Source organism: Helianthus annuus, chromosome 6 (genome assembly GCF_002127325.2).
Source record: "Helianthus annuus cultivar XRQ/B chromosome 6, HanXRQr2.0-SUNRISE, whole genome shotgun sequence".
In the NCBI taxonomy this organism is placed as follows: Eukaryota; Viridiplantae; Streptophyta; class Magnoliopsida; order Asterales; family Asteraceae; genus Helianthus; species Helianthus annuus.
Genome location: NC_035438.2, coordinates 33,759,408 through 33,776,302, shown reverse-complemented (window position 1 = coordinate 33,776,302; position 16,895 = coordinate 33,759,408). Strand labels below are relative to the sequence as shown.

General features: G+C 37.1%; 1 long non-coding RNA gene across 1 annotated transcript; it reads right to left on the bottom strand.

Annotated features, from left to right (window-relative positions):
- Positions 1-7,644: 7,644 nt before the first annotated feature.
- Positions 7,645-8,476, bottom strand: LOC110863913. Its single transcript, XR_002549464.2, has 3 exons — positions 8,414-8,476; positions 8,142-8,251; positions 7,645-7,675 (listed from the first exon to the last, which is right to left on the bottom strand). It is a non-coding gene; the product is annotated as an uncharacterized LOC110863913 (long non-coding RNA).
- Positions 8,477-16,895: the final 8,419 nt, after the last annotated feature.

The window sequence follows — 16,895 nt, the reverse complement described above, 5'->3', positions numbered from 1 at the left end:
CCTTATGACAGGAACAAAGAGTCTTTTATCGGTATGTGCAGCAACGGATGTGCACTTCATGAAATCAACCGTAGCACACATGATGTCATGAAAATGCATGTTGAGTTACTGTGTAGTAATTTATATAAAATAACATGAGTTGACTTTCAGAAGTCAACGGGTCAACAAACAAATAGTCTCCCATACAAAAGCACCTAAATAATAATTTTGGAACCCATTTTGACCCAAAAAAAAAAAAACTGATACTTCATTAAAACAACCCACTATGACTGAACCCCATTTTGGCCAGAACATGTTTCGACCAGAACATGTGAGTCGTTACCCAGCCCTACCTTACCTGACCCGCTTCATTTGCCAAACAGATTGAAGATTCTACATACTACTCGGGTAAAAAATCTAACGGGTTAGCATGGAAATTTACTATGATTACGAATAAAAATTGATGCTAGTACAATGAGGTGGCACTTCAATAAGCATAAATAAACAACATGGTATTGGATACATGCATGTTAATCAGGTTGATACATATACTAAGAAAATATATCTTAGGTGTTTTGGGTGTATTACCCGAACCAAGATTTTCATGGAAATTGCGTTCAAGAGCTTTAGATCGATCCTCGTGCATTGTCATATCAAAAGGTGAATAAATGCTTGACGGTAAAATAACCTGAAAATATTGCAGTAACAAAAAATCAAATAGATGGTTTTTCTTGTAGTAAAACTGTAAAAGTATATCCAAGATTTGCAAGTTACCTTGGTAATAAAAACGGATGGAAAAGAAACACCTATGAAATATCCAACACCAATTCCCATAATTATAGTTAGAGTAAACTGTCATTTTGGTCCCTATGGTTTGGCCAGTTTTGCCACTTTAGTTCAAATCTCAAACTTATTACATCTGGGTCCCTGTGGTTTGCATTTTGTTGCCATTTTAGTCCAAAATCCAAAAACCCTCTATTTTGAGAGTTGAAAACTGATTATTTTGTCCTTTAGTGCAGGGACATTTTGGTCATTTTTTAAATTTTATTTTTTTTGCAATAAAACCCAGATCAAGAACATCATCTTAGAACATTATCAAAACCCAGAAAATCAAGATCATCAAAACCGGCAGATATGAACCACCATCTCTCACGGCGCACCACCATCATCTCCGTCCGATCACCTTCTCCAAAAACAAGAACATCGTCAAAACCGGCAGATCTGAGTCATTACCGTCAGTACAACCTCCATCAACACACCTTCACCACAACCTTTATTATTCACCACAACCTCCATTACCGTCAAATCTGAGCAGGTGAAGGAGGTTGTTTGAAGAGACAGAAATGGCAGTTTACTCTAATACAAAAAAAGGTATACAAGGTGAATTGATAAAACTCACTTCAGACAATTCATCGGCTCTAATAGAAACGATTTCTGGTTTTCTAGGGTTTTAACTTCGTCCCCAACCTCACGCACCACCGCCACGTCACCCTCCATGACGTCATCTTCCAGCTTCACTCGTCTGTGGTTTCAACGGTGAAATTGTTTGATCTGATTTCGTCTGACGATGGATTTATATGGTTGACTATTTCATTAGAACAGAGAACACAAACAAACAGCTTTTTAAACTACCCCCAAAATTAAACAAAACACCCCCAAACCCTCTAATATCCAATGGACGGCGGTGTAACGGCGGAGCAAGGGACGGTTACTTGTGCCACGTGGATCCGTCGGCCGGAAAATGCTCATCTTGTTGCGTTAGGGAAGTCGAAACATGGCAATCTTCCTGCCTCTCTTCAATTTTTCACATTCAATCGGATAACTAACTCTCTCTCGCCATCTCCTTCGGTTTATTTCTCTCTCTATAATTGTCTCTCTCTAGATGTATATGTGTTGATTTGTGGTGTGAATGAGTTTGTTTGTTGCTTGTTTGGATGAATAGGCGACTTTTTGTTGTTGATTATCGGTAGTAATTAGGGCTTTTTGGGAGGAGATGTGCCGATCTCCTGTGGGTGCGGGTGGATGAGTGGTGGCTAGGATAGAAAGAGGGGAGAGGAGTGATGGTGGTGGCACTACAGATCTGGTATGGGTGTGAAGAACATGATCTTTTATTAGGAAATGATAAAGGGATTATTTATTTTAATTTAATTAATAATTTTTTATAATAATTCATAAATGACCATTTTGCCCCTAAAGATAAGGACAAAACAGGGGGATTGAAATTGGGGATTCTGGTGAAATTTCACTTTTGGACTAAAATGGCAACAAAATGCAAACCACAGGGACCCAGATGTAATAAGTTTGAGATTTGGACTAAAGTGGTAAAACTGGCCAAACCACAGGGACCAAAATGGCAGTTTACTCTTATAGTTATAATTAGTTTTGTTGTACCATTTGACTTCTTGAAAACACCACTGGATCAAAAAGACCAACTTTGATTAATTAATATTGCTCAACCAAACATAATTTGTTTTTTTAAAGAAAGGAATCAAGAAGTGTGACCCAAGGAGAAATATCGGAACTAACCCGCGATGCATGCCGTTCATCATGTTAGAAGTGTCCAATTTCAAATGTCAACATCTAGGTAATTATGCGAGCAATTCCTGACAGACTTACAGCACCCTCCAGAACACTATAGTACAGTTTTTTTTACCAGGTTTAGAGAACCTGAAATACATGTAACGATTAGTGTCACTGAACAGGTTATACGATAAAAATAACATAGCAAACAACACTCAAATGACTGAGATACCAAGTCTTTACAAAATCCATATTACAAAATAAATATGCAACACATGACCGGTCTGTAGTAAGGCTTCACGCAATGGTTAATGTCTAGATGTAGGGGTGTTCTTCGGGTTTTTTTCTCGGGTTTTTCGGGTCGGGTTGTTCGGGTTTTTTGCTAGGAAAAGTGACCCGATAACCAAACCATTCAAATCTTGGGTTGATCGGGTTCGGGCTAGTTCGGGTCGGGTTGTTCGGTTTTTGGGTTTAGATGTAATATTAAAAAATGTTTTTTTTTTTGCAATATATAACTAAAATTCATCATTGTACTTAAAAAATATTATCAAAATTAAAAAAATATTTGACAATATGACATGATAATACTCAGAGGTCCTAAAACATAATGTTTTAGATACCAAAAACTATAAACCAAGACACATATACCGAAAAAAGACATTAAATGTTCGGTGTTTTTTTCGGGTTTCAGATTTCAGGTTTTTCGGGTCGGGTTTTTCGGGTTTTTGGTTGGGAAAAAGTGACCCGATAACCAACCCATTTAAGGTTCGGGTTGGTCGGGTTCGGGTTATTCGGGTTCGGGTTTTTTGGGTATTCTCTACTTCGGGTTCGGGTGGCTTCAACTTCGGGTCGGGTTTCGGGTTTCAGATAAAAATGAACAGCCCTACACACATGGAAACATTTTAGGATCAAAATGGGTGGTATGGTGCACTTACTTTCTAACTTTGTATTACATAAACCTTACATTTCTTGAGAATTCTAAACTTGTTCATGAATTGTAACATGATTTTTAAATTGATAATACATGTTCAGTTATAGCATGATAAAAGTTGGACAAAATCACTGAAATGGTTCCGTACATACCTTGAAGGCTAACGCATTTCCTTTTCAATACAGTCTAAACACGTTCCGACATCCATTAAAGATGTATGCATTGGGAGTTGTAATAAAATTGTTAGTTACCCTCTTACGTCACAACAACTGTATTTGAAAAAAAAAACAAACTAAAATTAGTAGGTGAAAAGGTGTATGAGTTGTGAAAATCACTATCCTAAACCGCTTATCTGAGCCCTAATCAATCTGAAACAGAAGTTGTTTATTAACAGTTCAAAACATTAAAAACTTATTATTGGGACTTGAAATCAACTGTCTAAATATCCAAACACCCTGATATACAGTTTTTAACAATCATGCTTAGGATAACTTATTTTACCCATGTGACCTATTCGAATGGGTTAATTTGTTCCCTTTTCGGGCATGTAACACATATGCTCCAATCAAAAACCGCTATAAAAGAACCTACATTTACTGGTTTCATGCGGTTAGCTGGTTTAACAAAACACATCAACTATTTAATACAAAATTTTAACCTTTTTTTAACAAAATGTGTTTTGAGTCAACTCAAATCGTCCAAAAAAAAGCTTAGGTCGCCCATTTTAACACCTAAAATTATATAGATAGCAATCAAAAGTGTAGCGACTAACCCTTATGACAGCAACAGAGAGTCTATTATCGGTATGTGCAGCAACGGATGCGTACTTCATGAAACCTATGAAATCAACCAGTCATGAAAATGCATGTTAAGTTACTATGTAGTAATTTCTATAAACTAACATGAGTTGACTTTCGGAAGTCAACGGGTTAACAAACAAATAGTCCCCCATACAACACCTAAATAATAATTCTGGGACCCATTTTGACCCAAACAAAACTGATACTTCATTAAAACAACCCACTATGACTGAACCCCATTTTGGCCAGAACGTGTTTCGACCGGAACATGTGAATCGTTACCCAGCCATACCTTATTTGGTTGATTGTTCAAATTACATGTCAGGATTAGGCCCGACAAAGTTAACCACATACCTAGTTTTGGGTTTTTTCCGGACCATCATTTTAGCATGTTGGGCATCAAAAAAGTATGAATGGGTTGTCATGGATCAAATTTCGTAGGATAGAAGACTCCCACGGGTTAGGATGGGTTGTGGGAAAACAACTTATGGGTCGTATTGTCAATTGCTTATGACTGCCCACACTCGTCACCACCAGAGCCATCCCCAACAACGTACCTAGAACCAACCATCGCTTCTGCAACAACCACCATCAACCGAAGCCACCACCTTAGCTATCGTCAACCAACGCCACCATCATCAACTAATGCCAACACCACAGCCACCGTCAACCAACGCCACCACCTTCAACCATCGCCACCACTGCAGCCACCGTCAATCACATTGCCACCACCACAGCCATCGTCAGTTAAATGGTCCAACCCATGTCAGGACCAAACATGGAAGATATGAGAAATCATGAAAAAAATAGTCAGAGAGTCAATAAAAAAACAAACAAACCTGGGAATGTTGAGCACCAACACCCGCAGCGGGCCCATTTGGTCCTCTAAAAACAATGGGTACATTAATCTGCCCAGCAGACATGTAGTTTGACTTTGCTGCAGAGTTGATAACATGTTCAATCGCCTGCAAAACATTACCAGCAGATTGTTAAAACAATCAAACACATACATTGAAATAGACGCTAGTAATATGTAGATGATGTAACCTGCATAAAGAAGTTGAAAGTCATAAACTCTATCATTGGCTTCAGACCATGATATGCAGAACCAACTCCAATACCGGCAAACCCAGCCTGAAAATATGAATAAGTATTTTCAGACAAAGAAGCTGTAAAAAGGTGTATATATATATAGTAAAACAGTGAAACTGAATAGAATAACTTCCGAACCTCGGTAATAGGGGTATCAACAACCCTTCCAGGTCCATACTTGTCCAATAAACCCTTGGTTATCTAGCCAAAAAAAAATGTACAGTGAGATAAAAATACACAAAGATATCATGTCGGCCCGCCCATTTTACCACCTCTAGTTATTTCTTTTGTGGAAATGAAGAAAAGCATGAAATTCTAACCTTGTTAGCACCTTCGTATTCTATCCCCAATCCTTCTTCTACCCCTATTAAACATATACACGCCTACCCTTCTCAACTTTTTGAATTCATCACCAATTCAGTATTACAAAGAGATGATAACACCAAGAAATATTCTCATCTCATGTACCTATTTAATGAGATTACATCAGCTTTAACCCAAATACATCTTTAGAAATACAGATGTATATATATAGAATTGTTGACCAATTATCTGAAAACTGCATATATATTATGTATCACACTATATCTCATTAAAGTTGCATAACATGTTTAGGGTTAGGATCAAACATCATTTAGGCATTTTATCGAGCAACTAATGTGCACTCTAATAACATCATATTTAGCATATGAAATGAGTACTTGATGTGACCAAATGGGATACCCCATAGTTTCTTGCTAAGGATGGATTTTTTAGTGGCAATAAAGATTCGTTTTCACGGTAAAAAAAAACAAAACAAAACATGACTAAAAGGACTGTTAAAAAGAGCCTTTATCTAAGATCTGATTTTCATCTAGTTATATTCTTAAACTTCATACATGCTCAGTTCCGAATTTCCAATGAATAGTCACATGAGTTCAAAATTAGTCAATAAACTTTAATAAACATTCACCAATAAAAATTAAACATTCAATTTGATTGGATTAAAAAGGAAAAGAGTAGGGAATAACTGTAAACCTGAGAAATTGAATAGCAATTTGATGAGCGAAAGGGTGGAACATGAAATTGGTGGCATGAAGGAACATGACAAATCCTGTGCAACCTATAATGAACAACGAAACCACTGCCAATGATGTACTATCGTGATTACAGAGACAATAATAAAGAAAAATCAAGGATCGCAACAATCATGTACCAAAAGAGCCCTTAGTGTGATAAGAACAAAATATATTTCAGATCAAGCAAATTTAACAGAGGGTATAAAGGTCTTTTTTGCCAATTTATTTCATGGTTTATTAACAAAACTAACTTTTTCAGCAAAATTGTTTTATATTTTTTTCCTGGTGCCATGGTGGCTATGAACTTGGACTTTTCTAAAACACATCAGTCCATGGAAACACAGTCGCTTCCTTACTGGTTTGTTAAGAGATAATACATCAAAACCATCTGTAAAAAATCAATTTGATTGTAAACTTTGATAGAAAAACTGATAATGTTATATGAATCAAATACACCTCAAGTAAAAGGAAAACAATACACACATGAAAAATCAATTTCACAGCAAACCCGCCTAATTTTCGTGGGTCAGAGTTGTTTACCACGTCAACAACCTCCGAAGCAAATCCAACCTTATTTAATTTTAAGTGCTTCTTTGAAAGAAATTTTGTATAAACAATTCGTCTACATCTTCAAGTTTGTTGTTTTAACTCTAGTCTACACATAACCTAACATCAATTAAACCAAGATTTTTAAAGGTGAAGATGAAAATTACAAAATCAAGCGTTCGTAACTACAAATTGGAACCATAAACTTACTTGAAGACAATCTTTTGAAGCTACGTTTGTGGTGGCGATGATTGAAGAGGAGGAATAATTAGCCAAGCAATAATGTTACCGTAAATCACAAGATATGATCAAGCTAAGAACCTGCTACGGAAAACGAAACTGTGAAAAATGATTTCAAACCAAGTTTTCTAGACCCAAAAACTAAACAGCCGACACCAATGCAAAAAAAGCAATGACTGAATGTGAGATATTCAAGAATTCAAATGAAACAACATCATAAACACCTGTGGTAATCAGATTTACAAATACTTCAACACATCCTACCTAAACCATTCTTCAATCGCATCACATAAACACCTTTAATAATCAGGTTTACAGATTCCATGCGAAACAACATCACCATACAAAACCTAACGGATGACGAATGTGACATATTCATGAATTCAATTAGTAAAAAGACTAATCAAACTTTAATTGACAAAGACGTGAGGGTAGACATCAAACCTGATTGTTAATCGAAGAACACCTACATCCTTCCATGTACCATCGTACCGTCGATTGTGCCAGTTCTACAATTATGTAAAAATCGTGTCAGCAAGCATGTCAATATTTTAAAGAACTTTCATCGATAATTTTTCTAGTTATGTAATTTTTGTCATTATACTTATCAAGTCCTTAACATCAAGAGCTCACCAAGTCTTTTATATATTTCATCTACGTTTGCATTTCTTTCAACAATATCAAGTACCTAATTTCATATCTTAAACAATCCCACAAAAGAAAAATGGCAACTGTATAACATAATATTCACATTTTAATACAATCTAATATAAAGGAACCTAAACTGATTAATCGACATCATCTGAAACCCTAACAACAAAATCCATATTCCAAAGTGATAATTATGTTCAATAAAATCGATTATCAACAATGTTTATTGTTGTATCGTCTTAAAACGAAACCCTAAGCTACAATTCATACAACCAATTGTTTGTTTACAATCAAAAGTTAGAAACCATTTAGTTACAAACTTACAGTGTAAGCTTCATGGATTCAATTAGCCCACTATTCTACCAATTAGCTCCTTGTCGATTTGGCATGACTGAAACATTTTCCAATTTTTCTTCGATCCAAGAGTAAAACGGCTAGAGTACATGCAGGAGGCGATTAGAAATTAGGGTTTGATTGAAAAAAAGAAGAAAAACTCACATTTAGGAAACATGAAGGGGAAGATACAATCTAGGGTTTGAGAGCAAGAAGAATCGAATAAAGGTATAAAATCCATATCAAATACACAATCAACATACCTGGAAGAACTAAGATGTGAGAGAAAATCAACGGGTCGGATAAACCTTCAAACAAATGCTGAATCTAGAAAAAAATGAAGAAACATTGATATCTAAAATCAATGAAATCTTAAAAATCAAAATGAAAATGAAGTGTTAGAATAACAATTAATGAAGAAAGAAGAAGAAGCACCTGTGTTGATATCTAGGGTTTGTAAAACGTGGCGGTTACAGTCAAAAAACCAAGATTGCGATCGTGGCGATTAGAGATCCAAGATGCAAGCTTGGACTATGAAAATTAGGGTTATTTAGTTGCTTAAGAGGTTCATGAATCAAGAAGGTATGAGCTACACTGGAAATCTTGGTTTTGGCCTTTGGGGATAACGGTGTGAAAAATGAGTGATTAAGATCTAGGGTTTTATCATTCATTATATACTCTGGTCAAAAATACGGGTATGGATACCCAGTGCGGGATCCAAATGCCTAAATAAGTGTTTTCCCTCATTTTCCCGCCAAAACATCAAAATGGTTGCACAAGAAGAGGACACGTGTCCCACACTTTATTTGTTTATTATATATATAGATATGGTTGTCTTCGATCGGTAAACTCATAAAATTGAGAAAACAGAATTTTCTTCTCTCACCAAGGGGGCGGGGCACCTCAAGGGTAGAGGGTTCCAACCCTCCCCGCCGCCACCCCCTAAGGGTAAGGGTTGAGAGTGAGTTGTGCGGGTAGAGGAAGCCGTAAGGGTTATGGGTTGAGGGTTGGGATGTTTGAAGGGTATGTGTGATTAGTCGGTGGAGTAAAAGAGTGAGATTCATAGTTCAAGGATAATTAGGGTAGGACGCCGCCAGTGTTTTGTAGTGCAATGGTACTTTGTAAAGAATTTGACATGACGCTAGTTGATTAGTCGTGGCAAGGGTAGTTAATTTGCGTATAGAGTTACTTCATATTATGTTTAAGGATAAATAAGTTATTACAAGACACTTGAAATAAATCAATAATTCTTCAAATTATAACTGCTAAAAGAACAATCAAGCATAATTTAAATTTGTTGACTGCTGACGTGGGTAGCTCAAGCTTAATAAACTGGTTGAAAGTGCAATATAGCTTAAAGGGTTGAAAGGTAAAAGGGTTCGGAGTCAACCAGCTGTAGTGAACAACAAAAAACATGAAACAGTATCAAGTCACATCACACTTTACGTGTGATCTCTCCCACTCAGCCGCAAAAGAGCATGTGGGAAGAGACATTCTTTTACCCGCAAGTCCGAAGCCTTCAACCTACCAAAAAGGGCAAGCCCTCCAATACTAAATTGGATCATTGTTCAAAGGTTTCTCCTTATAGTTGGCTCCTTCCCTATAAATGACACTACTTTGTCATTCAGCTAACAACTTTCAGAAATCTCACTCCCTCTCTCTTGAACTTGTGCTTCACTTGTTCTATTCTTCACTCACTCCAACACTATCACATTGCATTCAAACATTCTGGGTTGAATATCCTTCAATCCAGAATTCAAAGCAATCAATAGTAAAGTAATCCAACCCTACGTATTACATACGTGGAGGGACCCCACGACATGCGTTAGGCAAATTGGAACCCTTGAACCCTTTTGCCTAGCCAGTCTAACCACTATCCTTGGTCTTATATGTGTTGTAGCAACATTGACTATGTTTAACACTTAACGAGTGAGTCAATAATATTTTGTTTCAATGTCTCTAAGTTGTTCTTAGGCATTTTACAAGAATAAGGGTTAAGTTTCTCTAGGAAATGAGAGAGATCAATACTTTGAAAATTATAAGTAGTGAATCAACCTTGGTTTTAACATATAAACGTGATTACTAGTAAGTGGTATGAAATCATTTAATCGGATTGTGATTAATAAATTGCATAACATGTTTTAATCTGTTTTGTTTGATAACATGAACATTGGGGGTTAATTCGACCGTGTCCTGGATATCCTCGGGTCATTTCATTTGAAAATGGCCACGACCTATGCACGGGGTGTAGGCATACACCTGACAGATGCAAATGCTAAAATATAAACCCACATGTTGGGGATAACTCCTTTGTGGGTTCTATAAGTGGTGAGTCGGTTAATCACGATCGGCTTCCAACCGGCCCCAATTGTATGACAAACATATAAATCAGTATACAAGATTATCTTTAAATAATTATCCCAAGTTATAAATGATTTGTGCCACGTGCACTTAAATCAATTTTCATAAATGTTTTCAAAAGAGTCAGTTAATTGTATTTACCAGTGTAAACTGACGTATTTTCTTAAAGACTGATTGACAGGTACCTCTCGTAATAGGCTGGAGCTATTAGGTGTCAATAGAGGATCTTGCAAATCCATAAGATACCTGAAGTCTGTTGTTTTTGTTTCTTTGTACTTTTATGATCCGCTTGTGGATCTTATTACATTCCAGTCTGTATATTCTTAAACTCGAACACTCAGACATTATGGTTTGTAATAGTTTATTCACCAAACCTTCCGCTGTGCTATATTATTGTGTGTATTGACAATGATGATATCAACTACGTCACGATACTCCCCGCCGGTGTCACGGCTCCCCGACCCACCCTGGACGGAGTCGGGGGCCGCGAGGCAGTTCCCGTGGTACCCGTGGTATTTAATTTATGTGACAGCGGAAGTCTTTTATTACAGGATCTTTTCACCGTAAAAAGCTCGTTTAATATATTACACAAAGTTTAAGGGATAAATCCCATAATTTACAATAAGTTGATTTCACACAGAAATCTTTATTTTTCAAAACATATTTTATTGATTCATTGATACTGAGCCACTTCCTTGAGCTTGTAGTGCTTTACTGCACTTTTCCTGGATCACACAGATCACCTGAAACATGTTTGAAAAAGGTTTTGTCAGCGGGGAAATACTGAGTGAATCATTCGGTTTTTCTAAAACGACCCGTTAGTTATAAATTACAGTATTAAGGGGAATTACAATGTTTCTATCAACCAATTATCAAGAATGGGTATTTGTCACTCGACCAGATCTGTGACTGTGGTCATACCACTATTGGGTCCCGTCGCCCTAGTAGTGACGACTCACTCACCTAGAGTAATAAAAATAGTAATGTGCACAATAACCCACATACCAGCTGTAATTTGGTGATTACAAAGACTTAATCCCTGTAATTATAACCTTTGAAAATAACTTGAAGTTTTGTAATACTTACTCACAAACTGTGAGAAAACAGTTAAAAAAAAGAATGACTCACATTGCAGATTAACGAGCAAATAGATAAGCCTACTGATTAGCCTTGATTACACCTAGTTTAACACAGTGCACACACAGGCAGGTTAGTAACTAATACAACATTTACGTCAATTCACGAGATTAAACCCTCACAACGATTAATCAGTGCAATACTCGATAATTCAATCAGTGCACTCAAATATTCAAGTCGAAATCACGACGAATAATCAAAGTACAAGCTCAATTGAGCAGCACCCGGATTATCGTTGGATAGTTATAATCGATCGGACGTTGAATCGTAATAGCGATCGAGGTATTACCCTGATTGCGGCAGTGTTTCGTGATCGTGTGTGTGTGGTGAACTGATCGGAGTATAACACGACGTACAGACAGTATCTGATCGACACTTTAACATCAAAATTCTAATGCCAAGGTCGGCTATTTATAGCTAAAATTTCGATTGGCTTACGGACCGTATGACTAACCCCTTACGGTCCGTAAGGGAACCTGGTCTGCTTACGGTCCGTAAGGACCAACCTTTACGGTCCGTAAAGGACGCAACCTATTTCCTAGCCTAGCTGAGTGCGGTTGTAGCCTGGATGACTCAAGTTTTCAGCCAATTGAAACAAAGCAACGTTTTAATTAGGATAATTATCAATTAGGGTTTGCCCCCCTCGAGTTTTAGGGGCCCTGATCCTGATTCTGATTGTTCCGGAAATTTCAGGGTTTATGCCAAATTACTTGGGTGTCTTAACTAGGGTTTTCTTTTTGAATGATTATTATCCTAATTACCGGTTTTATTGATAGTTGTTACACCCGGGCCCACAGGTAATATGTGGAAATATCGGGGTGTGACAGGCTAGGCGGTTTCCAGCATTATTTGGGCTGGAGAAAAATAAGTACGCGGTCGTTAAGGAACGTGTAAACAGAGGTTTAACGGATTGGCTTGGGAGTGGAAAAGGCATCTTATGGATGGGGTGGAGTCTAGAGAATACCAGCAGTTAATCAGACTGTTGGGGCACCCAGAATTAGCAGGTAGGCCAGATAGTTGGAGGTGGATGTTGGATGGATCAGGCTCGTTTTCGACTCGTAGCATTAAAGGTGGGATTATAGAACACCGTTATTCTCAGTCTTCGTACCTTGTTATGCGAAATAACTGGGTTCCAAAAAAGGTGGAAATTCTAGCATGGAGGGCAGAAATTGAAAGGATTCCGACGCGTTGTGGACTGAGAAGAAGAAATATAAATGTGGGGTAGTTTTGTGTCCGATGTGCGGAGATGCAGATGAGTCGGCTGAGCATCTTTTTGTGACATGTGGGCTCGCTCAAGCTTTATGGCACATGGTGTCTCTTTGGTGCAAAGTGCAGCCTATCTTTGCATTTGGGTTAGGAAATATTCTAGATTTGCACAAGTACGTGGGTGGATCGACAAAGGCGAAGAAAACTGTCCATGCGGTATGCCTCACGGCAATATGGTGTATCTGGAAAGCACGTAACGAGGCGGTATTTAATCAAGATAGATGGTCGGTCCAGAAGATTGCAGGTGATGTCAAGACTTTAAGTTTCAACTGGGTCAAGGCTAAATCTAAACAGGGAGGTTTGGGTTGGGAAGTTTGGTGTGGTTTTAACCTGCATCATGTGGGGTGGTAGTGCTTCATGTAATTTTGGTGTGCATGTAGTGGTGGATTTGTGTCTGCAGAACTTGCTGTACATATGTCAAAAACTGCTCCCAACGGTCATATTGAACCCACCCTCCATCTCCCTGCATGCGGCATACAGTCCCCGATTCATGTCCTCCCCACGCGGCTAAAATTGATGGCGGCTTGCCGTACCCCTTGCCGCTTCCACCCCATACACCCTAAGGGGGCGTTTGGTTCGCGGAATGATTTGGAATAGGAATTGGAATTTGTATAGGAATTTGAATTTGAAAGAATTGGATTTGGAATTTAAACATTCCAATTGGAATTGGAAGTTGTTGGAATTGGAATCTCAATTCATTTTTGTTGTGCTTGGTTGTCAAATGAATTGGAATCCATCACCCGACACCCAAAACCACCTGTTAGGGTCGAAACGGTATGGGTCAAAACGGTACGGGTCAAAACCGTTCGATTCGAAACGTTACGCGGTGAAATGGTTCGCGTCGAAACGGTACGGGTCGAAACGGTTCGCGTCGAAACGGTTCGATTCGAAATGGTATGGGTCGATATCGTTCGCGTCGAAATGTTACGGGTCGAAACCGTTCGCGTCGAAACGGTACGGGTCGAAGTTCGGATCGAAACCAATACGGGTCGAAACGGTACGGGTTGAAACGGTGCGGGTCGAAATGGTCAAAGATTCCAATGAATTTACATTTAATTCCTTCACATATAGGAATGATTTTGAATTCCTTTAGTTAAAGGAATTTGAAGGAATTCATGCCTAATTTCAATTCCAATTACATTGTCAACCAAACACATGAAGATTGGAATTGGAATTCCAATTCTATCAAATTCTGTGAACAAACATCTTAAGAGCATTCACATCCAATCCATCAAAATATATATACATTCCACTAAAAAACAACTCCTATATCAATATATTTTCACTAAAAACAAATACTTTTCTCTCTCCTTTTCAATTAAATAATATTATCATTACATTTTTCTCTCTCCTTCACTCACAATCACTTTCAATATATATTAAAAAAATTATAGTGGGTGAACAGTGTCCCCTCAAATATACAGATTTTCTCTCTCCTCCACTCACAACCACTTTTTATACCCTTTATAATATAAAAACCCCTCCTCACATATTTTGATAGATAGAATATGAATGCTCTAAGAGATGGAATTCAAATTTCAATTCCCTTAAATTCTATTTAATTCATCCTAACCAAATGCCCCCTAAGATTTCTATATCACACATTTATCACGTGGCCGATTAAAGTTGGAGAACTGACGCCACCACAGCTCGTCGACTGTCAACGACACCACTTGCGGAGATACGGACCATCTGTATGACTTATGAGACAAGCCACCGACATCAATAAGAAAATAATACAAAAAATAAAAATAACAATAATATAATATTAAATAAAATTCAAATTAAATAATCAATATATCCCTTTCGCCTCTCATATGCCAGTTGTTGCCCCTTTCCAACTTACGTACACAAATAGAAAACAGACACACACACACACTTCACTTGTTTTGTTTGTCGTCATTATCGTTGCCGACTTCCGTCGCTATACATGAAGAAATATGTTCACATAGAGATAAACATGGCTTTTTTATTAATCATTAAATTATTAGATGTTAGACAAACAAGAAATTTCGTAGAATTGCATGGAAAATATATGCATTAAGTCGTACAAATTTTTTCTAAAGATATATGCATTAAGTCGTACAAATTTCAAATATTTCTAAATCTCACTAAAGTCGCTCGAATTATATAATTGACAAATTGCCTCTAATCTATAAACGTTATATAGACTTTCTAAACATGACAAAAATCATTATTATAATATATATTCTCTTGAATATAATTCGGTTTTCTAGAAAATAAGTTTTAATAATATTTAATTTGATGTGGAACGTTCAAATAAAGCCTGATATAGTAAAAGTCAAGACTCTGCCACATTAACTGTTTTTTTAATGCAGTAGATTCCATTTTATAATGCAACTGATATGTACAGAGCTTATAACCAATGGCCAAAGAAAGAATTGAGAGGCTAGATTGAAGTTAAGATAGAACTAGAATTGTTTTTTCTCTGATAACATTCACAAGGCAACATCACTTAAATACAAGGAAAGAAAACAATGAAATAACTAACTACTACTCCTAAGAATCTAAGATTACGTAGAATATGGGAGATGGGCATCCCCACTCATCCCTTTATTTCCACACATGCATAAACATAAACTACTTAAAAACATGGCTGACGTGTCAAGCACGTATCAGCAACATAATCAAGTTTTAGTTAAACATGAGACTTGTGTTGCATTTTATTTAACGTAGAGTAATATAACCCTTTTTGGTAAAGAAACCGCTTTCTTGTTGATGTATACTTTTTTATTGCGGTTCTTTATCTGTATAATCTTCTAGCTTTGTAATTCGTATAATTTTCTTCATTGTCAGCGACTTTATAAACTGGGAAAATCTCGAAACTAGTCATTGACCAAAACTTTTATAAAAAATGACCACCTCCCGTCTCTTGGGAGGGAGCTTTCAGCTCTGCGAAACAACTATAAATAGGAACCTGACATGTGGATCAAAACCCTCCAAAACGGCTTAGACGCTACAAGAATATGGGACTTAAATGCGGCCAGGTCCAACAACAACCAGTGGCGGAACTTGACTAAAAGTTCCGGATGGGCGGAAACTCATGGGACCCAATTTATATATTGTATAAATATGTAGGCAAAATAATTCGGGGGTGGGTGCACCCCCGGGTTTCCACTAAGCTCCGTCCTTGACAACAACAACAAGTTGTTGCAAGCAGTCATCCAGGTACTTTGTTGGTTCATATGACGTGCACAAAATAATAAAATCTTCAACAACAAACCAATCATCGGTATCTAAGTTTGTGGAGGAGATAAAAGCTCAATCATTTCTCTTTTGGATAAACAACAACTCAATAGGTCTAAAACTTTTTCATTTGATTGGTCAAATTGGGTGTAAATTCAAGTATTGTTTCTGTTGAAAAATAATATTTTTTTTTCTATAATTCAATTAGCTTTTGTATGTGAAGAATATTAACTTGTGTTTGTTGTTTTGTCGAGGAATTGAAACCTTGAAGTAGAGGTGCACAAAATAACCGGTTAATTAACCGTAACCGGTTATTAATTGAAACCGTAACCGGTTAATAACCGATTAGTGGTTATTTTTAACCGTAGGTTAGTAACCGGTTATAAGTATTTAGTATAGTAACCGGTTATTAACCGGTTTTTTAACCGTTTTTTTAACCGATAGACCGGTTAACCGAAAAATAACCGAAAAATTCAAAAAAAAAAAAGGCAAAAAAACCGGTTAATAACTGAAAATAACCGGTTAATTAACCGAACCGGTTAAAGTAATTAACCGGACCAGTTAAAAAAATAACTGGTTAAAGTAATAACCGGTTAAAGCATTAACCGGTTAAATTCAAAAAGTCAAATTAACCGGTATAACCGGTTAACCGAACCGATTATTAAAATTAACCGGTTTGTGCACCTCTACCTTGAAGGCTATTGTGAGTGTTGCTGGGCTTTAAGTGGGCTAATGGGCTTTACATGAAGACTTGTGGGCTGCTGATTAGGGCAG